The following is a 7,385-nucleotide window of genomic DNA, read 5'->3' as shown; positions in this document are numbered from 1 at the left end:
CACGCAATACATGTGTGCGAGCCATGGACATAGCACTATGGGTGGAATAGAATATGATGATGGAGGTTGTGTGGAGAAGACAAAAAAGGAGAAAGTCTCACATTGACGCGACTAATCAACGGGCTATTGAGATGCCCATCAATTGATGTAAATGCGAGGAGTAGGGATTGCCATGCAACGGATGCAATAGAGCTATAAATGTATGAAAGCTCAAAAAAAGAAACTAAGTGGGTGTGCATCCAACTTGCTTGCTCACGAAGACCTAGGGCATTTGAGGAAGGCCATTGTTGGAATATACAAGCCAAGTTCTATAATGAAAAATTCCCACTAGTATATGAAAGTGACAAAATAAGAGACTCTCTATCATGAAGATCATGGTGCTACTTTGAAGCACAAGTGTGGAAAAAGGATAGTAGCATTGTCCCTTCTCTCTTTTTCTCTCATTTTTTTGGGCCTTGTCTTTTTTTATTTGGCCTTTCTCTTTTTTTTGGCCTTTCCCTTTTTTTATTTGGCCTTTCTCTTTTTTTCTTCCTCACACGGGACAATGCTCTAATAATGATGATCATCACACTTCTATTTATTTACAACTCGATACTAGAACAAAATATGACTCTATATGAGTGCCTCCGGCGGTGTACCGGGATGGGCAATGAATCAAGAGTGACATGTATGAAAAATTATGCATGGTGGCCTTGCCACAAATACGATGTCAACTACATGATCATGCAAGGCAATATGACAATGATGAAGCGTGTCATAATAAACGGAACGGTGGAAAGTTGCATGGCAATATATCTTGGAATCTCTATGGAAATGCCATAATAGGTAGGTATGGTGGCTGTTTTGAGGAAGATATAAGGAGGCTTATGTGTGATAGAGCGTATCATATCACGGGGTTTGGATGCACCGGCGAAGTTTGCACCAACTCTCGAGGTGAGAGAGGGCAATGCACGGTACCGAAGAGGCTAGCAATGATGGAAGGGTGATAGTGCGTATAATCCATGGACTCAACATTAGTCATAATGAACTCACATACTTATTGCAAAAATCTACAAGTCATCAAAAGCAAGCACTACGCGCATGCTCCTAGGGGGATAGATTGGTAGGAAAAGTCCATCGCTCGTCCCCGACCGCCACTCATAAGGAGGACAATCAAAGAAACACCTCATGCTTCAAATTTGTTACACAACGGTTACCATATGTGCATGCTACGGGACTTGCAAACTTCAACACAAGTATTTCTCAAATTCACAATTACTCAACTAGCACGACTCTAATATTACCATCTTCATATCTCAAAACAATCATCAAGTATCAAACTTCTCATAGTATTCAATGCACTCTATATGGAAGTTTTTATTATATCCATCTTGGATGCCCATCATATTAGGACTAATTTTATAGCCAAAGCAAATTACCATGCTGTTCTAAAAGACTCTCAAAATAATATAAGTGAAGCATGAGAAATCAACAATTTCTATAAAATAAGACCACTACCGTGCTCTAAAAAGATATAAGTGAAGCACTAGAGCAAAATTATCTAGCTCAAAAGATATAAGGGAAGCACATAGAGTATTCTAACAAATTCTGATTCATGTGTGTCTCTCCCAAAAGGTGTGTACAGAAAGGATGATTGTGTTAAACTAAAAAGTAAAGACTCAAATCATACAAGACGCTCCAAGCAAAACACATATCATGTGGTGAATAAAAATATAGCCTCAAGTAAAGTTACCGATAGACGAAGACGAAAGAGGGGATGCCTTCCGGGGCATCCACTAGCTTAGGCTTTTGTTTGTCCTTGAATTTTACCTTGGGGTGCCTTGGGCATCCCGAAGCTTAGGCTCTTGCCACTCCTTATTCGAAAATCCATCAAATCTTTACCCAAAAACATGAAAACTTCACAACACAAAACTTAAACAGAAAATCTCATGAGTTCCGTTAGTGTAAGAAAACAAACCACCACTTTAAGATAGTGTAATGAACTCATTCTTTATTTATATTGGTGTTAAACCTACTGTATTACAACTTCTCTATGGTTCATACCCCCCGATACAAGCCATAGATTCACCAAAATAAGCAAACAACACACGAAAAACAGAATCTGTCAAAAACAGAGCAGTCTGTAGTAATCTATATCAAACGTATACTTCTGAAACTCCAAAAATTCTGTAATAAATTGGCGGACGTGAGGAATTTATCTTTTAATCATCTTCAAAAAGAATCAACCTAAAATCACTCTCCATTGAAAAATGGCAGCTAATCTCGTGAGCACTAAAGTTTCTGTTTTTTACAGCAAGATCACAAAGACTTCACCCAAGTCTTCCCAAAGGTTCTACTTGGAACAAACACTAATTAAAACATTAAACCACATCTAAACAGAGGCTAGATGAATTATTTATTACTAAACAGGAATAAAAAGCAAGGAACAAAAATTAAATTGGGTTGCCTCCCAACAAGCGCTATCGTTTAACGCCCCTAGCTAGGCATAAAAACAAGAATAGATCTAGATATTGTCATCTTTGGTATGCAATTCTTCAATAGAAGACTTATAACCCTTAGGAGTTTCTGTATTTTTATTGATGATCAAACTCCTAGGCAATAAATCAAGAAATTCATTTGTAGCAAAAGTTTCCTTAATGATAGCGAAAAAGTTGGGGTGGACACTTATTGATTTGAGATCTTCATTCTTCTTACTAGAAGATTCACCCTTATTTTTAGGAACATACATAAACTTGGCAACTTTGGTAGGAGGAGGGTTTGAAGTGTTTCTCACGGCAGAAAAGGCAGACTCTAAGTTGGTAATAATATCCTCAAGTTTATCAGTTCTAGTGGAATCTTGATCTATCTTTTCATTAACTATGGGTTGTTTTTCTCTAAAAAAATTCAGAGTAACTCCTACCTTAGATCCATATTGGGTAATTTGGTTGTGGATCTTTTTATCTAAATTCTCGATCAACTCTACAGTGGAAACTTTATTTTCAATAATTTCAAGTCTTTGCATCACATGTTCCAAAGTTAAAATAGTTCCATTAACCAAAAGAGGTGGTGGCCCAAACAAATCTATCATAGCATTATAAGAATCAAAAGTATGGCTACCCAAGAAATTCCCTCCGGTAATGGTATCAAGAATATATCTGTTCCAAGGAGTGATGCCTACATAAAAATTTCGAGGAAGAACGGAAGTAGATTGCTTCCTAGTGCATCTATTCTGAGCATTGCAAATTCTATACCAAGCATCTTTTAGATTTTCTCCCTCCCTTTGTTTAAAATTAAGAACTTCATTATCGGGAGTACTAACAATGATAGAAGGACTGGCCATGACGGCGAAACAAACGATCTAACACACGGACACACAAGAAGCAAGCAAAAATAGACGAACGAAAAAGGGCGAATAAAACGACAAAGGTGAAGTGGGGCAGAGGAAAACGAGAGGCAAATGGCAAATAATGTAATGCGATGGAGAAGAGTTTGTGATGGGTACTTGGTATGTCTTGACTTGAGCATAGATCTCCCCGGCAACGGTGCCAGAAATCCTTCCTGCTACCTCTTGAGCATGCGTTGGTTTTCCCTTGAAGAGGAAAGGGTGATGCAACAAAGTAGCGTAAGTATTTCCCTGAGTTTTTGAGAACCAGGGTATCAATCCAGTAGGAGACTACACGCAAATCGCCTAGTACCTGCACAAACAATCAAGAACCTTGCAACCAACGCGATAAAGGGGTTGTCAATCCCTTCACGACCACTTGCAAAAGTGAGATCTGATAAGGATAATAAGATAAATATTTTTGGTATTTTTGTTGTATAGATTGAAAAGTAAAGATTGCAAAATAAATAGTAAACTAGAATTATAGATCGGAAAATTATATGATGTAAAGTAGACCCGGGGGCCATAGGTTTCACTAGTGGCTTCTCTCATGATAGCATATATTACGGTGGGTGAACAAATTACTGCCGAGCAATTGATAGAAAAGCGCATAGTTATGAGAATATCTAGGCATGATCATGAACATAGGCATCACGTCCGTGTCAAGTAAACCAAAATGATTCTGCATGTACTACTATTACTCCACACATCGACCACTATCCAGCATGCATCTAGAGTATTAAGTTCATAAGAACAAAGTAACACATTAGGCAAGATGACATGATGTAGAGGGATAAAATCAAGCAATATGATATAAACCCCATCTTTTTATCCTCGATGGAAACAATACAATACATGTTGGTTCCCTTTCTGTCATTGGGATCGAGCACCGCAAGATTGAACCCAAAGCTAAGCACTTCTCCCATTGCAAGAAAGATCAATCTAGTAGGCCAAACTGAACTGATAATTCGAAGAGACTTGAAAAGATATCAAATCATGCATATAAGAATTCAGAGAAGAATCAAATATTGTTCATAGATAATCTTGATCATAAACCCACAATTCATTGGATCTCGACAAATACACCGCAAAAAGTATTACATCGAATAGATCTCCAAGAACATCGAGGAGAACTTTGTATTGAGAACCAAATAGAGAGAAGAAGCCATATAGCTAATAACTATGGACCCGAAGGTCTGTGGTAAACTACTCACACATCATCGGAGAGGCTACGGTGTTGATGTAGAAGCCCTCCATGATCGAATCCCCCTCCGACAGATCGCCGGAAAAGGTCCCAAGATGGGATCTCACGGGTACAGAAGGTTGCGGCGGTGGAAAAGTGATTTTGTGGCTCCCCTGGATGTTTCAGGGTATAAGAGTATATATAGGTGAAAGAAGTAGGTCGGTGGAGCTACGAGGGGCCCACGAGGGTGGGGGCGCGCCTACCCCCCTGGGTGCGCCCTCTTGCCTCGTGGTCGCCTCATTGCATCTCTGACTTCCACTCCAAGTATCCTCGATTGCGTTGTTCCAAAAAAGATCCTCACGAAGGTTTCGTTGCATTTGATATTCCTTTTTCTGTGAAACACTGAAATAGGCAAAAAACAGCAACTGGCACTGGGCCTCCGGTTAATAGGTTTGTCCCAAAAATAATATAAAAGAGCATAATAAAGCCCATTAAACATCCAAAACAGATAATATAATAGCATGGAACAATAAAAAATTATAGATACGTTGGAGACGTATCACTCATCATTCACGAGAAAATGGCTGGTAACCGGGATGCCCAGTCCCATGTTCAAATAAAATCAAAGTATAATTGCAAACAAAACTCCCCCAGGATTGTTGTTAGTTGGATGGTACCCGTTGTTTCAGACCAGCCGTGGAATGTGCTCGTTGGTGGTGGGGGAGTGTAAACTTTACCATTCTATTTGGGAACCGCCTATAATGTATCTATTATGGAAGATACTGAGATCTCTTGGTTGTTATCTTGACAATGAAAGCATACCGCTCAAAATATTATTTATCTCTGTTTCAAAAACTCGAGCTCTGGCACCTCTGCAAATCCCCGCTTCCCTTTGCGAAGGGCCTATCTATTTACTTTTATTGCTGAGTCATCATCCTCTTATAAAAACACCAGTTAGAGAGCACCACTATCATTTGTATGCATTGCTATTAATTTATATTGGGTATGACTGTGACTGGATCTATTTTTCCATGAATTACAATGTCTAGTCAGTCCTTGATCTTCAGGGGTGCTCTGCATTTATGTTTGCGGTCTCAGTAAGGGCTAGCGAGATACCATCTTGTTATATTATATCATGATTGTTTTGAGAAATTGTTGTCATATGTGATTTATTATTATTGCTCGCTAGTTGATTATGCCATTGATGTGTGTACATGTGAGACCTAAGTGTTACTGTGAATATGGTTAGTTCATAATCTTTGCTGAAAACTTGAATGCTGGCTTTACATATTTGCAATAACAAGATCAAACAGAGTTTGTAAAAGTTTTTCTTTATCACTTTCAGTTTGTCAACTGAATTGCTTGAGGACAAGCAATGGGTTAAGCTTGGGGGAGTTGATACGTCTCCGTCGTATTTACTTTTCCAAACTCTTTTACCCTTTTTTTGGACTCTAACTTGAATGATTTCAATGGAATTAACCTGGACTGGCGCTGTTTTCAGCAAAATTGCCATGGTGTCATTTTTGTGCAGAAATAAAAGGTCTCGGAATGACCTAAAAATTCACGGAGATCAGTTTTGGAATAAATAAAAAATATTGGCGAAAGAATCAACCGAAGGCGGCCCACACCCTGGCCACAAGGGTGGAGGGCGCGCCCTCTGTCCTTGTGGGCCCCCTGGACCTCCACCGACCTCAAATCCAACTCCATGTATTCACGTTCGGAGAGAAAAAAATAAGAGAGAAGGATTCATCACGTTTTACGATACGGAGCCGCCGCCAAGCCCTGTTCTTCCTCCGGAGGGCATATCTGAAGTCCGTTCGGGGCTCCGGAGAGGGGAAATCGTCGCCATCGTCATCATCAACCATCCTCCATCACCAATTTCATGATGCTCACCGCCGTGCGTGAGTAATCCCATCGTAGGCTTGCTGAACGGTGATGGGTTGGATGAGATTTACCATGTAATCGAGTTAGTTTTGTTAGGGTTTGGTCCCTAGTATCCACTATGTTCTAAGATTGATGTTTCTATGACTTTGCTATGCTTAATGCTTGTCACTAGGGCCCGAGTGCCATGAATATATTTGTGTTCTTGATCCTATCTTGCAAGTCAATAGTCACCTACTACGTGTTATGATCCGGCAACCCCGGAGTGACAATAGTCGGGACACTTCCCGGTGATGACCGTAGTTTGAGGAGTTCATGTATTCAATAAGTGCTAATGCTTTGGTCCGGTACTCTATTAAAAGGAGGCCTTAATATCCCTTAGTTTCCAATAGGACCCCGCTGCCATGAGAAGGTAGGACAGAAGATGCCATGCAAGTTCTTTTCCATAAGCACGTATGACTATATTCGGAATACATGCCTACATTATATTGATGAATTGGAGCTAGTTCTGTGTCACCCTAGGTTATAACGGTTGCATGATGAATGCCATCCGACATAATTATCCATCATTGATCCATTGCCTACGAGCTCGTTTCATATTGATCTTTGCGAAGTTGCTTTTCCGTTGCTACTGCTACAATTGCTACAAAACTGCTACTGTTACTTTTGCCACTGTTACCGTTACTTCCATACTACTTTGCTACTAAATACTTTGCTGCAGATATTAAGTCTTTCAAGTGTGGTTGAATTGACAACTCAGCTACTAAAAGTTGAGAATATTCTTTGGCTCCCCTTGTGTCGAATCAATAAATTTGGGTTGAATACTCTACCCTCGAAAATTGTTGCAATCCCCTATACTTGTGGGTTATCAGACAGATGTTATCCACTCATTGGACAGGAGGCGCCTATGATACGTCGACACGTGGCACGGCCCAACAGAGGCCCATTCCAGTGAATAGG

This window comes from Aegilops tauschii, chromosome 5, assembly GCF_002575655.3.
Source record: "Aegilops tauschii subsp. strangulata cultivar AL8/78 chromosome 5, Aet v6.0, whole genome shotgun sequence".
Classification (NCBI taxonomy): Eukaryota; Viridiplantae; Streptophyta; class Magnoliopsida; order Poales; family Poaceae; genus Aegilops; species Aegilops tauschii.
The sequence above is the reverse complement of the archived record's forward strand: the minus strand, read 5'-3'. Positions refer to the sequence as shown.